The following is a 20095-nucleotide window of genomic DNA, read 5'->3' on the forward strand; positions in this document are numbered from 1 at the left end:
AACTAAATTGTTGTTTCTTAACCACAGTACATGTATATGCAAGCCCAATCCTGGGATGAAAATTAACAAAATTTACTCATTAGAATGTTAAAAAGCAGTGTTTTTGTCTGTTTAATGTTGATATAAGGAATTGCCCAGTATTCAACACCAGCTGCCTACTCCTTCCTGTTATTTCTGTTACAGGTTTTGGTGATGATAGAAGTGCTGTTGACATAACCTCACATTAGATGTACTGAAGTAGAGATGGCAGCACCGGCCCGTACAGATGCAGTCAAGGTCAAAGAGTACACAAACTGGCTGTCAGTGAACCTGGCCTTATATTATATGAAATCAGGAGTGCAAACTTTCATAAAAGGAGAGGTTGATTGTCTGCATCAGTCACTTGTTCAAAAAATATATGGAGGTCAAACAGTGTTATTGCCATCTTGTACTATCTGTCATGCTGGTCGTGTGAAAAGAGACGAGCATGGAGTTTGGGCATTTAAAAAACGATGTAGATCAGGCTGTGATGATTGGCTTGCAGAATTATTAGCACTCCATGCCAATCCAAAATCAGAGGAAATATGCTGGAATAACAGCCATATCCCTTCATGGCCATTCATGCCGTGGGAATGCACCAAGGTTTTTATGCCAAGGGGACAGCACTTTTCCAATTCTGGACCTACTGAGTGTGATGCCCAATCGTTGTTAATGTTACTAGCCAAGTGCACACACTTCCATCCGAAACTTTCTCCAAAAGGCCTGAGTCTTACACAGACAGTAAGTTAAGCATACAAAATATCTTTTGTCAAGATTATGTAATTAATGTACACCTACATTTTCACATGATCTGTTGAGTGTGGTGACAGATTCTTAGAGAATCTGTACATACATGCTCCAATAGCTTAAGGTCAAGGTCACTCACTGATCAGTTTCAACAAAGTTGTTTAATAATTACAACAGTGTAATGGGTTGCTTCTCATTGATGTAGATTCATTATGGAATGTTCCATTACCTTTATCCAGAATAAGCTCCTCAGTTAGAAACTTCCGTAAAGCAGGAAGTGGTTGCTGTATTATTTTTCAAGTTTTATACCGTATATACTCACATTTAAGCCGACATCCCAAACTGAATAGGTATAAACACTAAAAAGTGCATGACCCACGCATAAGCCAACCCACAACTCTCAGATGACATCCCAAGATACATGGGGTAAGTTCTAAATGCATTTATTTAGGCAAACTTATATTAGCAAAAATTACATGTATACTTCTTCCGGAGTTGTCATTTATGATTATTATAAAGAAATGGTATAAATTTGCTTGAAAAGTCAAGAAATTTATTTAATTTTCTGTTTTTTTATTGTTTCTGCCTAATTCAGATATGTGTTAACTTGATCAGATAATGGCAAGAATTGAGCATTCGCTGGTTGCTGTAACACTACCTCTCCCTTTTGACTGTTGTTTGTTTGAGTTTTTGCATTGGACTTTTTATATCAGTCCACCAGTAGTTACGTGTTTATTTATAAATAATGCTTCGAAAATTATGCTAATACCATAAAAAGTGAGTTGTTGTTTGCTTTGATGTAAGCGACTTTACAAAGCTTACACCCCATTTTACAAAACTACGGTAATCGTGCTAATATAAAGGAGAGAAAGGCAGTTAGGCAGCAATGTTCTGGTGTAGTTGCCAGTCAAAATTCCGTCTTACTACAAGCCAGTTTCAGGGTTTTAATTTTAATATTCAGCTGGCCTGTACTGCTGTCAGAAAACAAAAGACAAATCTGCCAAAGATAAACAAGGGAGATGCCATTGTTTGTAAAATTATGAAAAAGTAAAATAGATTGATGATAATCTTAGTTGATCTATATACAAAATTTTAGCCTTTATTATTACCATTCTTTCATGAACATGTAACAGTTCTGCCTTGCACAATTGAACATGTGTGTAACATCTTTCTAGGAAAAATTCTGTACATAAGACAGGGCTGTACTCGACACGTTTAATCACTCCACTGTAGCACATGTTGCACCATTTTATGTTTTCAAAAGGAGAGCAAAACAGTAAAAAGGGAAATAACTCATATGACCTTACTGTGAACTGGACTAAATACATGTACGTATACATTATGTTACATCTCCCTTCTTAAAATAGGTCTTCTCCACTACCTTGCTTGCTGGCACGTAATGTTACTATACAAGTCCTTTATCCCTTTACCTCATACAAGCGTCTTTGGACGCCTCTACTCCATTCACATGGAAGTGCCTTTTGACACCTTTACAAGATTCGCATGGAAGCGCCTTTTGATGCCTGCTGTAAACATCAGCCATTTTGAGCTAGTTTTTGTAGCACCACCTTCGGGGAAAACCCCCCCCATTAGATACTATATTCATTTATGCGAATGACAATTACGTCAGATCATGTGGTCGCTATTTATGCACTGGTCGATATCTGCTATTTAAAGTAACTGGGTCGTAATCTCCAGTCTCCAAAATGGCAGCCGCGGATTTCATTCAGTGCGTACGAAGTTTTCGCGATTAGAATAACAACCACAAAAGATTCAATAAATTACGTAAAGTCTCTGATATTGATGTAGGCAGCATTTAGTTTTGATAAATTATCAAATTCAGATGACTTAGTGATATAAACGCACACGAAAACCTTGTAAATTTCGAGTATCGGAAATGGCAGCTACGGTTGGTCACGCGGCCTCACTGACATGATGGTGAATGAGTTCTCTCAAGATTTTGTGCACCTTCTTTCAGGAGTCCTAAATTTACTACAAATTATATCTGACTAGAATTCTCAGCTTTATGTATGCAGTATCAATAATGAGACAAATGAAATTATTCTTTGATATAAGAACGGTCAGCTTTCCTAGGTTTCACTAGCAAATGATTTACTAAAATTAATTATTTAAACTGTCTTTCCTAAATCAGTTTTTATCTACTCTTAATTTTAACTCTGCATCACTGTCCTAGGAATTAACATACATTCATATTAAGGTGATATAGTCTTTCAGATACACAGGTTTCCTTACATTTCTCCCTCTAGATGTCTGATTGTTGTCTGGAGATCCACCATTATTATTCAATGGTTGTTATTTGCTCATCTTTGGTTAGTCTTGATCCGAGATGTAATCTTTGCACCACTATTGGTGTTTTCAATTTCTTGTGGTACATGAATTTCTGTTTCTGTTTTGCATGTTTCAGACGGCATGAGTCTATCTTGTGTTCACGATTGTAGCTTGCAGATGCTTTCTGTTCCTGCAATACACACCACCATCTTCTGTCCGAATCTTATAAGAGTGAATGTCAACTTTCCCCTCTAAGTATGCCTTGCCCCATGTACCATGTTTGTCACTGGGTTTAACCCTAATGTTTCCTTTTGTTTACCAACAACTTAGATCTGGTACTGTCCTGTGACTGACCTTCATATTAGGAGTCTTTTTGACATCGACAGTAAAGTTCTTGTATGCCTATTGAACGTGCGTTGTGCTGGTGACAAATGCAATCCTTCCGTTGTTGTATTCTGGAAATCCAGTAGCGTGAGGTAGGGATCTGATCTAGACTGTACTGCTTTCCTCATTAATCTCTTCACTGTTTTCACGGCATTCTCCACTCTTATATTTGATTGAGGGTATCCTGGTGAGCTAGTTTTGTGCTTGAACTTGTAGGTACGTGCAAATTCTGCAAAATCTTTTCCTGAGAATGGTGGTCCATTGTCTGGTACCAGTTCATCCAGTATTCCATACCTGGTCATGTGAGCTTTCAATTTTCTCATAACTTCTTTGGCTGTCTTATTATAAAATCTATCAACTTCAACAAAATTTGAATCATAGTCTACTGTGACCAGATATGCTTTGTTGTCAAAATCACATAGGTCTATACCTGTCTTCTCCCATGGCCTTGTAGGCACATCATTAATTATGAGTGGCTCCTTCTGCTGCTGAGAAGAATATGCATTGTATGTTTCATACTTTGCTTTTCATAGTTTTCTATTTTGCGATTCATGTTTGGTCAATATATAGCTTCTCTGGCTCTTTGCAGACAGTCTTGTATTCCTATATGACTGGAGTGCAGCCTTTCCATTATCGAACCTTTCAGTGTGGCCCAGATCACTACATGGTTACTTTTGAAAATCAGGCCATTCTGTAATGTCAGTTCCTCTCGGAAAGGAAAGTAATACTGTAGTTCTTGTGGAAATACCTTTTTTTCTTCTGAATTACTTTTTTCAACTGTAATAACTGAAAATCCATTTTAGTTTCTCTCTGAATCTCAGTGATGCATTCCATAGAAACTGGTAGATACTCAACCATGCTGACAGTTTCTATTGCTTTCTCTGTGAATGAGCAGGTATCATCCTCAAACACTCTATCACTATCCCATATTTTCTTGGTGCAGGGCAAATATGCATGACTCAATGTATCAGCCATGTACATCTGTGTACCTTACTTGAAAACTACAATGAAGTCAAATTTCTGCAGTTTTAATAGCATTCTTTGCAGCTACTTGTTACACTAACTAAAGTTTTCTTGCAGATTATTTTAAGTGGTTTGTGGTCACTTTCTACTCGTCTTCCATAGATGTAGTTCTCAAACCTTTCCATTCCAAATACTATTGCTAGTAGCTCTTTCTCGATTTGTGCATAATTTACATCAGTCACTATGAGTACATGTGAGGAATAGGCAACTGGGTGCCCCTCTTGCAGCAAACAAGCCCCTTGCCCCGTTTCTGATACATCACATTGAAGAATAGTGTCCTTCTCATGGTCAGATTACCTTAGCACTGGTGCTAATGTCATTATCTCTCTAATTTCTTGAAGGCATTTGTCATGAATTTGATCCCAATAAAACTCTGCATCCTTCTTGGTCAACTGTCTCAATGGCTCTGTCACTTCCGATAGCCTTGGAGCAAACTTCTGCACATAGTTCACCAGATCTAACAGTCACTAGACTGCCTGCTTATCCGTTGGTGTAGGCATTTCTCTGATTGCCTCTACCTTAGCTCTGTCAACTTTCAACCCTTCTGCAGAGATCACATGTCGCATGAATGTGACTTCATGCTGCCTCAATTTCATCGTATCTTTGTTCAATTTAACATTCTTCATGCGACATTTCTCAAAAAGTTCTCAAAGCTTTTTGTTGTGATCCTCTGTGGCCTTAGCATGCTATACCAAATAACATTCTCCTCCATCTATATCATCCCCATGGCGTTCCAAATGTGGTGAGTTTGCTAGATTCCTCATCTAACTTAACATGCCAAAACCCATTTTTTGCATCCACAACAGTAAAATTTCCTGCCCTGTTCAGGTCTGGCAGAACATCTTCACTGTTGGAATTAGATAATGGTTTCTTTTCAAGACTTTATTTAAAGGTTAAAAGTCAATGCACAGTCGTATTTTCTTGTTGTTCTTCATAACCACTACCATGCTAGAAATCCAATCTGTTGGTTCTTTCTCCAGAGTCAATATTCCAAGTTTCACCAGTTGTTGAATTTCTGCCCTCAACTTTGGCTTAACAGCTAATGGAATTTTCCTCACTGGCACTTTTAGTGGTTTGGCTTGTTCTGTCAGTTCAAGGTGGAGTTCTCCTTCCAAGAGACCTTCTTCACTGAATATATCTTCATATTCCTGTATGAGGTTTTGTGTTGTCTCTACTGCCATGATATGTTGTTTATTTACAGTAATAAGTTTCATTTTCTGCATTGCTTGGGCTCCAAGTAGGGGTCATGCCTTCCCTTGTACAATTACAAACTCTGAGATGTAAATTTTCTTATTCTTAGGATTTGTATTGTGTAATTTCTTTTACCCAAGGCTCTTGTACTAGTGCTCCATTGTTCTTTTCCAGGTGCTTCAGTTTGTCATCATGGCATACTGTCTTATAATCTGTTTCAGAGATTATGTTAACTTTTGAGCCACAGCCTAACTGGAAATTTATTTGCCTCTCACCTAAAGTCATTTTGGCAAACAATTTCTTTGGGTATGTTTCTATCCCATTCACTTCTTTGACTGTCAACACAAATTCATCACTATCACTATCAAGACTTGAATCATCATCTATAACTTTTACCCCTTATTTCTGCTTGTATTTCATTTTGTCTGCTTTCCATTTTGGAGTTTTCTTCTTGCACTTTACTGCAAAATGGTTCTTTAAAACTCACAATTTGCACATACTTTCCCCACGGCCAGGCAAGCCTCTTTCTTTGCTTCATATTTTTTCCCACAGTAGTCACACTCTTTTTACAGCTGACTTTGCTTTTGACTTTTCACTCTTCTTTTGAGCTAATGCCATCACTTCTTCCTGATTCATAGCTTTCATCTGTTCATGCATTTTTTCATTTGCTCAACAAATATCTATGCAAGTTCTTAAAGTTAACTTCTTGTCTTGCAACAGTTTTCTCCTGGTGCTGTTGTCTCTTATTCCAATTACCATTCTTCTCGCAACAGACTGTCCTCTAAATCACCATAATTACGTTTGTGCTAGTGACCGTAGCGCATCGACGAAGGCATCAATGCTCTCGCCTGCTTCCTGTTGTTGACAATTGAAATTGTACTGTTCATAGGTTTCATTTGTTTCTCCTATACAGTACTTTTCAAATTTGTCAAGCACTTTGTCAGGTTTATCTTTGTCTCCATCATTATCAATTGTGAAAGTATCGAACAGTTCTATGGCGTCTGGCCCATAACACATAAGAAGAGTGGCTGTTCTCAGTTTTGTCACTTTTTCTGCCAGCCCTGTAGCTACTTCATAGTCCACCCAGACTCTTTTGAATTTTTTCCAGTTCGCAGACAAATTTCCACGAAGCTCCAGTTTCGGTGGAAAAGGTATTGATGATGTAGGAAAAGTTGCCATCCTTCTGACACCATGTAATGTCTTTCTTGGACAAATTTAATCATAAGACAGGGCTGTACTCAACAAGTTTAATCCCTCTGCTGTAGCACATGTTGCACCATTTTATGTTTTCAAAAAGAGAGTATAACAGTAAGAAAGGAAATAATTTGTACGACCTTACTGTGAACTTGACTAATACATGTATGTATGCATTACGTTACAGTGTGTAACGCTTATATTATTGATAAAAGAGTAACTCATGAGTGCATGAATCAACGGAAATGAAACAGCTATTACTGACTAGCTGAAGTATTATCTGGAACAATGCGATTTGGTCGAAACACTGAATAAAACAAAATCTGCATCTAATGTGTGTGGGAATAAACAAGGATTAAATTGATGCTAAGCACGATTTGGACTGTGTAAGTACTGAACATTATTGTACAGCCTGTCCACGTGGGTAAACTTGAACCGGCACTTGAATTGTGAAGTCTTTATTTACCTTTATTTAATTTCATGTTGGAGAAATCAGAAAAATATGCACATGCACAATAATAACAAAAGCAATCATAGTAGTTTATAAAAGTTTAGTAAGTGTTGGAGCACCGTTAAATGTATTATTGCATCCATACACGTCTTTGCATACAGGAAAAATTATTTTTTTGTGTCCAGATATTTACAGTCATTACAGTAGTCGACAAAAAAAAGTCTTAAAAAGCTTTCAAGTATAGACCTTGTCTTGCAGATAAGGTGACCCCCCCCAACCCCCCCCCTCTTCCAGCCCTTTGCCCTTTATTTTTTCCAAAATTATTTGTTTTATATGCAAGTATATATGGCAATATGATTGTTGAAAATGTTATGTCATTATGAATTAATATCCGTGATATTCGTATCACCAGATTTATAGTATGCATGGTATGCCTACATTCAACATTATCATGTACTGCTTTATTAGATAGGTTACTCTGACTAATTGAATCACAAATTCCAAAGGTTACCAGGACATGAACTTCTTTTATCTGTCCTGACAGATCTCTGTTATGTTGGAAATCTTGATTTCAATGAAACTGGCATCATCAGAAAAAATGTGTAAAAGCACTAAAACTGACTTGATCTTCGTCACGATGGACTGCTTTGATTCAGTCTTCATTTGGTAGATTTATTTTTTACAATGATATTATATATACCTGAACTGTACACTCCTTTAGTGTTAGAATGAATATGCATTGACAGACTATAGGAGAGAGTACATCTGCTGAAACTGTGTTACAGTGAGTGACTTACAGTCAAGAAAAATTATGGTATTCTTCCTTTGCATAATCAAGTTGTTTTGTCTAAAGGTGAGTGACTCACCAAGTATCAGTCCACAAGATTTAATGTTTAGCTCGAGTGGTCATAGACCAGAAGATCCTATGGGATGTCCTGTTGTCCATTGTCCATCTGTACATCGGCCTAAGCCTTTTATGCATTTTAATGACACAGTCTTGGATCTCTTTGGGTCAACTTGTTAGTACTGTAGAAGTCTCATATTGGTGATCTTTGATCAAACTTAAAATGTTAGCTTATTATCATAGTGATCTTGGACTGTCAGTGATGCATGAGATCCATTGATATTTATAAAGTCATTGTAATGTTGAGTGGGTGTGGTTATTACCTCTATGGAAGCTATTATTCTGATCTGATTTTGATCACAATTGGAATATGGGATTATGTTATCTATATCTATGGCAATTTCAGAAGTGACTGAGGTTCGTGCATATTAATGAGCTGATCATGAATATGATTACTTGACCTTAATTATCACAGTACTTAATTAAAGCCATATTTTGATCTGGTAAGTTTATTATAAAAATCAAGATCTTAGATGACCTTTATTATAAGCAAGAGATTAATTATGCATTTATTTTTAGAAAGAATTATTGTCATTGTATAGTAAAATAGGTACAATTAGCACAAAACAAGTTTTGAAGATAGTTTACATAGTATGTGTTATTGCATTATGACATAATTTAGCCAGCTTCATAGTGCAATGGTTAACTGTTAAGTTACACAAGCCAGGTGAGTGATATCAGGCCCTTTTGGGCCTCTTGTTCAGGTACTACCTTGATTACTTGTAATAATAATAATTTCAGAAGGTGGGTGCTTATGGTACATGCATGTACCATGACAACCATTACAAACAAACCATTATAATTAGTAAATGAAAGGACTGGTACATAAAAGAGAGAAATAGTACGCTTTATGTACATAGATGTCATGATATGTTTGTAAAATTTTGGTGGCTTACAAGTCAGGCTTAAGCATCGCAGGCTGTAAATTGAATTCACAACCAAATTATATTAGAAAGGTGTCTGCCCACTTTTTCTGCAAAACCTGAAAGGTCTATGCTTAGCTAGCTTTACTTCTCAGATTTTAAACTTACTATTGTATCTTTAATATTAAAGTTATCCCATGTTACTAGGTTACTTACTATTGTATCTTTGATATTAAAGTTATCCCATGTTACTAGGTTACTTACTATTGTATCTTTAATATTAAAGTTATCCCATGTTACTAGGTTACTTACTATTGTATCTTTAATATTAAAGTTATCCCATGTTACTAGGTTACTTACTATTGTATCTTTGATATTAAAGTTCTCCCATGTGACTAGGTTACTTACTATTGTATCTTTGATATTAAAGTTATCCCATGTGACTAGGTTACTTGCTATTGTATTTTTAATATTAAAGTTATCCCATGTGACTAGGTTATATGTACATGAGTAAAGAATGATTTCATACAACTGATGTAAAAGTACAATAGATACATTAACTCCATCTTTTTTTGCAAAGAGTGTAAAAAAATGACAAAATGGGACTTAGTTTGAATCATCACATAAAACCAGCTTTTAGTGTTTTATCCTGTGTATATTATTTCAGATTTCTACTATACGAAACAAGATTATGCATGATGGTGAAATGAAAATTTCTGATGCAGACAGAATGAGCTTCATACAGGATATTGTACAATTTTTAGAAGATCCTGTCCATCTGAATTCATTAGAGGATTGTAAATCTGCAGTCAACAACATCCATAAGGTATCTTTATATGAGAATTGTACATTGCTATTTATTAGGTGGAGGATTTTTATTGGCTCTTTGGTAACACCATATGAAGCAAACTTATGGAATGTAATCAAAAAGAATTGACAGGAGAAGGAGTGGGACTCAAATGTCAGAGGTCAAAGTGTCATTAATCTGAGTTTATATTTCTGTTTATAAATTCCTTTTTGAAAAAATGGCTGCTGGATGCCAATAAAAGCATATTAAAAGTAAACTGTGCAATAAGTGCTTACACTGGTTTTGTAGAATATAGTAAACTTTTGTACACTTACACAAGCCCATGGTATTGCCATGTTCACATTTTATGAAGACCACATGCAGAGTTTGATCCAGTATGTGGTATTGTGTGCTAAACATTTGTGAAGCCATTACTGTCCAAAGCTAAAACGGATCTACAGGTTTACACCCAAACTTAAAATGGAGTAAATCTGCATGTTCAGCATTGATGAGGTGAAAGGATCTCATTGCTGTCTTAAAATAACTTTTACATAAATCACAGCAGAGCTTTCTGTGGGATTTTGAAAAAAGTTCAGGGTCACATTTTTTATTCAAAATGACATGGCAGCATAAAGAAAATTAAGCAACATAATTTGCCACTGGAAAAGAAGCTAGATGTCTCAGACACTGCAGGGACTCTCAATGCACAATGTCTGCACCAGCTATAACATGAAATATCTAGATAGCTTTATCTGCATTTAGCTTTACAATGGAAGTCAAATACAGACATGGAATTTAAAGCTCATGCTGCTAATGGTAGTGACATCTTGATTTGGTTGTATTCATCCACATCCATGTGACAGAACAGAGAGGTCAGGTTAAGACATTTTAGGCAATTTGCAGAATTTGGTCAGGAGTTTTGATGTGAAAGGAGAAAGGATTTCACTGGTATGATTTTTAGCATGCAAAAAGACAAAAACTGCAACTAATGGACATAATGCTAACTTTTTTAAATATTAAAGAGAAACAAATTGTGACTCCACAATACCTCAAATTCTGTATCATATATCTGGACAAGACATATTGAATGGCTTGAACTTGTGGTCCGAAGGTCAAAGGTCAATATGACTGTCACCAAAAGAAAAGAAAAAAATGGTTTCTGCACAAATATTTAACATATCTTCACCAAAGTATGTGGATGACTTGCAGGTTTGTTAAGAAAGAAGCCTAATGATTTTCAGCTCCAGGGTCAGTGTCACTGTGACTGAAAATTGGGAGAAAAATATTTCGTGATTAATAACTTTAATTCTAGAATATGTAGCGTGACCAATGTTTGTGGATGGCATGTATGTTTGGTATGGAAGACACATGTTGGTTCAGGGGGTGTTAGGTCAGGGCCATTGTGGCTCAAAACTAATGAGTTTTGCAGAATAATGTTTTTTTTATAGAGCAGGTTCCTTGATCAAAGATAGTGGATGACTTGCACAAAGGGTAATAAAAAGAACCTTTAGAGTTGGGATCTAAATGTTAGAGGTTAAGGTCATGGTAAGTCCAGTAAGAAATTTATGGTTTCTGCAAATTAAGTTTACTTCAAGACCACATACCTCAGCTAAAAGTCAAAGTTATGTAGACTGTTTGGTCAGTAATCTCCAGTCCCCAGTGCCACACACACTATTATGCTGTTCAATATGGAATATTCTTGTGGTCTGGGGGTCAGAAGGTCAAAGGTCAGGGACATTGTGGCTCAGAGTGTAATAGGTCTTGTAAAATATTGTTTGTATTAGAATAAGTTCCTTGACCAAACAAAGTGGATGATTTGCATTTGAGGTTAAAAAGCCCCACTGATTTTGAAGTCTAAATGTCAGAGGTTACAGTTATGGTAAGTCTATTCAGAAAATTATGGTTTCAGCAAATTAGGTTTAGTTCATGGCTAAACATCAAAGTCATTTAGACTGGTTCATGAATAAGCTCCAGAGATCACAGTACCTTACTAGTATTGGCATAGATGACTATTAAATGCACCGACAGGCATATACTGTGCTGTTCACTGTACTTTTCTTACAAATAAAGCCGATCCAAAAGAAACACCCTCAGATGAATAGAATTTATCCACATTTGACAGAAGTATCTAGTTTGAAGGCCTTTCAAGTTTATACAGGGTGGACTGAGCAGATATAAACTATTGGACCCATTACTCATAAATAACTAAACAGGACTTCACCAAATTTGATGGCAAACATTAGTTTTTGATGGTCTTTCTAATTTTACACTAGATATCCATTGCCACCAAATAAGGCTATAATTACTAAAAACAGAAAACCTATCAACAAATTCTTATAACTGTTGAACACAACTAGAAATATCTTGATAGCATCCTGGTATGTTGGCCTGTCAAGTCTGTACAGATGATGCCAGTCTGCCATTATGTATGAGCACTGTTGTGTTAAAAATAAAATCCTCAGATAGATGTTTAACAGCATTTAACCAACTCTGACAGAACATATCCAGGCATAAAGGCCTTTTTTATTTTTTTTTCTTTAAAATGATTCCAGTCAGCTAATAAATATGACAACAGTTATTGAAGAGAGAAGAACCTATCAAATATGCATTCTAAAATTAAACCTGAACAGAATTTGAAGAAATTGAAGATATGTCATCAATTTCATAAATGCCTTACGACTTGGTGCAAATTGTGCCAATCTGCCATCAAATACAGCAGCTGTTACTTAAACTATCAAAACCTCAAAATACCTTTTCAAAAACCATCAGACATAATTGGACCAAGTTTGTTTGAAAACATCCTGGACTGAAATCCATTCGGGTTGGTATGAATAATTCTGATCCACCATCAGATGTTGCTGCCATTACATAAGTTTAAAAACATTTGGATGATTATATTCAATAAAACTTAATTGTCTGAACAGAATTTAACCAAATTTGAAAACTGCCTCATAAGATTATACAATTCTTTAAGTTTGCCAATGTGCTGTGAACTATGGCCACCATTACTAAAATAGATAAACATTTTCATATTAACAAGTATCACATGAAATGTAGATTTCTTTGCTAGATACAGTTTGTGTTTGTTTTTAGGTAGATGTAAGTTAGGTGAGTGTTTTCATACCCACTTGGACCACTTGTTTGTGAGATCAATTATTCCACTATGTTAACTTTTGAGGTACATGTTAAGCATTGGAAGTTTGATATATTTTGACAACAGTTCAAGTGTTAGACTATATCACAATTCATTTAGCTAAGTATGTGTACATGCCCTTTACAGATTGATTATGGCTCATTGGATTTGGACCTTGAGATGACAACTTTGAGGGCAGTTGTAAATGAGTTCAGGCTGGAACTTGGCATTCAGGAGAAAAGAACATTGGACACTGTTGACTCCTTGAAAGAAGAATATAAAAAACTTAGAGAACAAATAACAAAAAGGTTTGAGGATGCTGTGACTGAGAAGTTACCTATTCAAGAAGATGTGCAGTCAGTAAAAAGTCAGACAACTACTTTACTACAGCAGGAGGAGAAACACCAGGATATACCTACAACTGTAATCTCACGTGAAGTCAAACTTAGCACAGATGTGGAAGATTTGGGTACAAAATCACAAGAATGTGAAACAGGTATACTGACACAAAGGGGAAACAATGCTGACAGGAAAAGGAAAGCAGTTGGAAAAGGAATATCAGACAGTGGCATACCAGGTATGATGATCATACATATGATTCTACCAGTGGTAGGACAAATGAAATGTTTTAAAGGCTGCATTCTGCACATAGCATTTTATAGTTGAAATGTACTGCTTTTGAAAATTAAAAGACTTGTAAAAACAAAATCAAAAAAGGAAAAGAAATAAAATGATATTTTCATGTGTTCTATCCAAATTCTAAAACAATCAGCCAGAACCAGTCAACATTTTCATAATTTAGCAGTTATTTCATTAATAAAAACCTGACGTTGGGAAATAGACATTGGAAAATATAACCAGATTACTTTTCTTACAGTATCACTGCTCTGGTGGCTTAAGTGGTTAGAGCATCCACCTCAGATGTGGGCCGTCGCAGGTTCGAACCCCAGCTGAGTCATATCTGGCTTATACAAAATGATACTAGCAGCTGCCTCGCTTGGTGCTCTTCTTTATGAGGTTAGTGTTTGGACTGGTCAGTCTGGTGTCAGGATAATGTCACTTGGTGGGGTATGATGCTACCTGTCTGTAGCATGATGCCCCAGTGTTAGTCATTGTTATAAAGTGCTGTACTGCAGGCATTGTAGCGATATGACTAAAAAATTCTCAAAGCTACGTTAAAAATCAACCTCACACACACACACACCTAACCATTGGTTTGGATTGGTGCTTTAGGGCACAGTCAGGTAGGTTGTTTAGGACCAACTCAGTTTGAGTAAACTGACCCAAACTGGTGTGATGGTAGGATTCAAACCCACACACTTTCAGTTGCAAGTCTGGCATGCTAGCCACTGAACCACCACAGCTCCAACCTTACATCATGAATTAAATATTTTGAGGTGTTATAAACAATAAAGGGATCAAACATTGTCCATTATGGCTTTCAAGTCTTTGATTACAAATTGGATGACCTTTGTTGGAGGTGAGATAAAAAAGGAGAGACAGAGTAAAATTGATTTCTGCAGAAACACTTTAGTAAGTATTTTAATTATTTGAGGGAAGCTATTATCATCTTTTCATGGTCAATTCACATCCAAAGGGCAAGACATGTAGTTTTCTCCCAATGATAAAAACCACCAGCTAAGAAATATAACAGTAAATTTAGCAATGCTTTGAAATCAAAATTTGAGTGTATGCAGGTGAGTAGCATAGGTCTTGTTTGAGACTGGACCAATGGTGGATAAAGCTGTACTTGCAGAGACTGTTTGCACATTTGAGGTAGAGCACAATTTACCATTCTTCATTGTTGATTCTTCTGAAAACTGGCTGAAGTTACGTTTCCCGATTCAGAGATTGTACAGAAATTTTCACACCAGCATACAGGGACAATAACACCAATTGACACTCAAGTCATGGGGCAGAAAAGTTTAAAATATGTGTAGGAATCTGAAGTTCAGTGTTATGTTTGAGAATACATATGTTAAAAAATGTATCTGGTCCATTTTCAGTGTCATTAAATATAAAATACATGTCCCAAAAAATCAACTGGTTTAAAAGCCAATCTATTGATCAAAATTCTTTCCTATTACTGTCATGTGTATGAAAGATAGAACTTTGAATAATTGGTATGATGATGTAATAGCAGGTTCCTGCCTTCCTTAGCTTTGATGTTTATTTTAAGTGTCCCTATATCTGGTCATGGACAAGAAAAGCTAATCGAATGGCCTGTTGTCCATTTATAGAGTTAAAATTTTGATGTACTACTTTTTTGAAGCAGCTGAAGATATTAAAAAACTTTCCTTACCTGCAAGTTATACACTTTGATGGTTTGATTGAAAGAATGAAAGAAATACTAGAGTGTGATCTGGGGTCATCCAGTTAGCATCTTTCTCAAACTTGAACTGTCATGACACAATGTGCACAGTGACTTTCTTAAATTCTTGTTTTCTCAGTTCTGTGTACAAATTTGATTCTAAGCATACATGTTTATGGAATTTTACAACTGAACTCCAGCCTTTCCAATGTTATCTCTCTTTCCCAGAAGCACATTAAAAGATGTATATATACACACACACACACACACACATATATATATATATATATATCTTTCTCTCTCTCTCTCTCTCTCTCTCTCTCTCTCTCTCTCTCTCTCTCTCTATATATATATATATATATATATATATATATATATATACACACACACATCTCCCTTGGGGCCCCGAGTGGCCAAGTGGTCTAAAGCACTCACTGTTCCGGATCACTGCCATCTCACCTCTGTCTGCGTGGGTTCGAGTCCAAGGCTTGGCTAGCGTAGATATGTGGGAAAACCTGCCAGTAGCTTTTTGTGGGTAGGTGGTTCTTCCCTGGGTTTCCAGGGTTCTTCCTCCACCAGTTATACTGGCCTCCATGTATAGCCTATCTTGTGCTGAAAAATGGCGTTAAACCCTAGAACAACAACAACAACACCTATCCCTTGATAACTCGTGCACATCAGGGTCCAGAAACATCGACCGCACTATAAGTGAGGCGCGAGTTATCGAGGGACCTATAAAAAAGCCAAAACCAATAAAGGGATCGATGTAAAGGCAAAAGGGGGTGGGCGGGTTGGCAGGTTATAGTGTTAAGTACTCAATTTATAATCATGCTGAGATTAACTGTATACATATCTCTTCATAATGGTGTACTTTGTTTGTTTGTTCTTAATAGTACAACATTAATTTCAGGATAAATTATGGTATATTGAGGAAATCATTGAAAAAATTATTCCACATGGTTTTCCGTTCACACACGTGTACCACTGCAAACATTGTGCGATACATTACTGATTTTTTTTGTTGAATTAGATACATTCTAGTTTTATTATTTGATCCAAATTAGACGGGGTTTTTCTTTTCATGAAACATTGTCGATTGAACGAACGATAGATAGATTTGATTGTGGTAGAAGTAAAATGAAAAAGAATCACAAGGGTTAATCATTACCATCATGACTTTAATGGGTCTACAGATTTAAAACAATGCAAATTTGAACTTGATAATACGTGCCGTTTGTGACACGCTTGACAAATATACAATGCTATTGTGCATTTCTGAGCACTTAGGGTTTCCATCTCCATTATTGAAGCAAATTGCATACCAAAATCGACCAATTGATGAAAATAAAATACAGCAATGCTTACCATTTGAAAAGAGGCAATTGTCACCAGAATATTCTGTTCAAAATAATATTAATTTAAGACACAGGGGATACCACCCCTGTGTTTTCCTGACTCTTGATATCTCGGCCTCTTCTGCACACAGTTTCTGTCAGCAATTCAGTCAAGTAATTAGGTCAAGTTAATAGCTATTTTTACAAAATTCAACGTAAAAATGCCAATAAATGGCAAGATATATTAAGCAAACTAAACCGATCTTATCAAAAAGTTAGTAAAGTTCAATAAGCTATTATGTGGAAGAGAAACAACAATGTATAGGACGTAATGTTTTACGTCTTATTTAAGGTATACATTTCCCTCTTTTATATAATGTATTTACTTGTATGATTCTAAATGATACATAGTAAATCAGATTTTCTGGGTTACCAGTTCAAGAAGCTCATGGAGTGGGTCTTCATGTTGACATTTAGAAATCACATTTTCATATGCATTTCAAGTAGAAATGTGGGATATTTTTGTACTTTATGAATATCACTTTCCTTAATTAAAGTACAATCATTCTTTCTTGATACAAAATGGATTTTTGAACAAAAATAATATGTGATTCATTGTTTATAGAAATCATGTATCGTTGCGCAGAATTACCTGACGTGCAGAATTAGCCGACATGGTGGTAACTTCTCATTTTGAAAAAACCAGTTAATTTTGTTTGTGTTACTCCTTGATTTATCTGCCACCGAGAAAACTCCTGCAGATTTGTCAACTGTATGATCTTAACATAGTCAACATTTTGTGTCTCCAGCCACCGTATAAAAATGTGAAACCATTTTCTATTGGTCAAAGAAAATGAATTTTGATAACGGTAGTGACCACAAGAACTTATGCTCAGATTTGCATGCCTTTGAATTTTTTTCTTTATACCTCCCTTGCTTGATTTGATACAAAAGACATATTCAAAGTGAAAAAACAACACAGGTCTCTTTTAATTGATTTTTAAATGCAACAAACACTTCCCCAAGTTGTTGATCAAAACAAAGCTGGCATGTAATTAGGCTCTCACAGAAGTATGTACTCACGGGTTTCGATGTGACGGTCGATTGACTCTTTTCATATTTTCAATGAACAGAATTTGTTGCGATTATAATGTTTACACTGAAACGGTATTAAAGGATTAGAATGTGACTTTCACATAGCAAGACATTTAATTAATGTTTATTTCATTCTCTGTTGTTACCTGTCAGCATTTACCAGAAGTTTTCACTGATCGCCATTTCACCAGACTGTTTATTTACAGTGTATTTGCAACTATTTGTCATTAAAAAAACTTACGTAATATATGATATCTTATTTAGAACTTGCAGATTTCACAATATGGATTCTATCTTTACAGGCATGATAAAATGAGTGATGTATCAAGGTTTAATTTACCAATTCTTATCTTAATTTGTTCACGTTCAGCATATTTTAAAGATATTTAAAATATATTTTCTTTGGGGAAAAAATGGGAGCCACAGCAGACACCACATTATAAATGGGATCGTGAGTTATTGAGGGAGTGGTGTATATGAATAGATAGTGAATTTACTTTGACTTTGTGAAAATATACCACAGATTTGATCATATGAAGTTTCAAGAAACAGATTGATATAAATGACTTTTAATTTTTGTTTCCAGAAAGTCCTAATTGAATGGTCATATTGACATGGAATTTTTATCAAAAGACTTATTAATGCCTACTTGGACCATAATGAAAATGGTGCCAATTTGGCATTCAGAATGTACACTATGGATGCCATCTTTCAAACTGTGTTACCACTCTATTCCAGAAGAATGTATGGTCTAATTGACATGGGGTTTGCACTAAAAGACTTTCTATGATGTCCAGTTGATCCTCATTGAAAATGGTGCCACTCAGGCATCATTGACCACTGGCTGCTAGCTTGAAAATCTAATGGCAACTCCTCAAGAGCAGATGGTCATATTGCTATGTTTTTTCTCACGAAAACACTTCTCAATATCCAGCATTCTTTCCAGGCAGTGGAAAAAGAGGTGCACAGTGGCCTTTTTGAGGGCATAAGTAGGTCATTTTGAAACAAAAGTGGGTCAGTAGTATCCTTTTCTGTTGCTTGTTTATTGAAGAAATTCAGTCATATATTATTATCACAGGCACTGCTAAAATATGTGGATTCCTTATGAGTAACGATAGAAAATAGACCATATTGATGTTTTTGTATGGAAGTAAACCATATTAAGTTTTGTAAAAAAATAGACCATATTGAAGCTTTTGTATGGAAATAGACTATATTGTAGGTTTTTGTATGGAAGTAGATATTAACAAAATTGAATTTGTATTCAGATGTTGTGAATTAACAGTTTTGGAGGTATGGGGGACCTTATTGATAAGAAATCATGTACATACATTTTTATTTTTTTAAAGAATATCCCTTCCCTATAATGGTAAACCTATTTTGTCAATTGCTTAATTGGAATCCGCATAATTGCCACCCAAGATTTTGATCAAACTTGTGTATATTATTAGTCTTGAAAATGTTTGGTAATCAGCAAGAATCAATGTTTTCAAATATATCTAACTGGATTAATGATTCTGAAATTCTAAGGAATCTTGCTGTAAAATTTTCTCAACAATTAATGTGGCAGCTATATAATAGTTATTACAACTCTATTGTCTTCAACTAATTTAAACAGAACTTATTGTAATGTGAATTAAATCCCATATAGTTCAAAAAGTTCTATCACCAGTTCCTATGGAATAAAATTCTAATTAAGATCAATTGCTGAAGGTGCTGATGTGCCTGTAGTATTGAATGTACTAATGTATCAGTGGCCTTAAGAGTGATGATGTGCTAACAGTCTTCTAATTAATTGCAGTAATATAATCTAAGGTGTCCCTGTCTTAATTCAGAATTCATTATGATTCCAAATTAATGTTTATGTCCAAGAATATTATTGAGCACTTTGTAATTCTAGAAAATAATTATTTGAATAAATTATTCCACCCAAATCAAAAACTGAACAAAAGAACACAAATGATTCTGATTCTGATTTAATCACAAGAAGTAATAATTTTTCAAGCAAATAAGATTATATAAAAAACACTAAGATCCAAAAGCAGAGCCAGGATGTAGGTCCAGAATTCATTTCTAGAAAATTCTAAGTTATAAACAGATAAAATATGTTACTAAAATTATAATAAAGAACATGGGAAACATCAGGTTCAACAGATTCTTCATGGGGGGGATTCTAATATCCTAGACCCAAACCTAAATAAACATGTTTACTTTTGTTGATAATGATCCTAATATTTAACACACACTCCTAGAGAAATATTATCTATGTATTATTTGTTTGCAAAATAAAAACGTGTCCTTAGTCAGGTACACAGTGAACTTGATTTTGGACAAGGTCACATCCAAAATACAATTACTCATAATTTATAAT

At 35.4% G+C, this 20095-nt stretch overlaps 1 pseudogene across 1 annotated transcript in view; it reads left to right on the top strand.

Annotated features, from left to right (window-relative positions):
* The window catches only part of LOC149792157 (uncharacterized), a 98928-nt pseudogene that overhangs the window by 26238 nt on the left and 52595 nt on the right, over window positions 1–20095 (top strand). Inside the window, exons 4-6 of the transcript XR_016423313.1 lie at window positions 184–759; window positions 9732–9890; window positions 13132–13561. The product of XR_016423313.1 is annotated as an uncharacterized LOC149792157 (transcript). The remainder of the gene's footprint in view (window positions 1–183; window positions 760–9731; window positions 9891–13131; window positions 13562–20095) is intronic.

The sequence above is a fragment of the Sinohyriopsis cumingii genome, chromosome 9 (genome assembly GCF_028554795.1).
Source record: "Sinohyriopsis cumingii isolate HCF-2022 chromosome 9, ASM2855479v2, whole genome shotgun sequence".
In the NCBI taxonomy this organism is placed as follows: Eukaryota; Metazoa; Mollusca; class Bivalvia; order Unionida; family Unionidae; genus Sinohyriopsis; species Sinohyriopsis cumingii.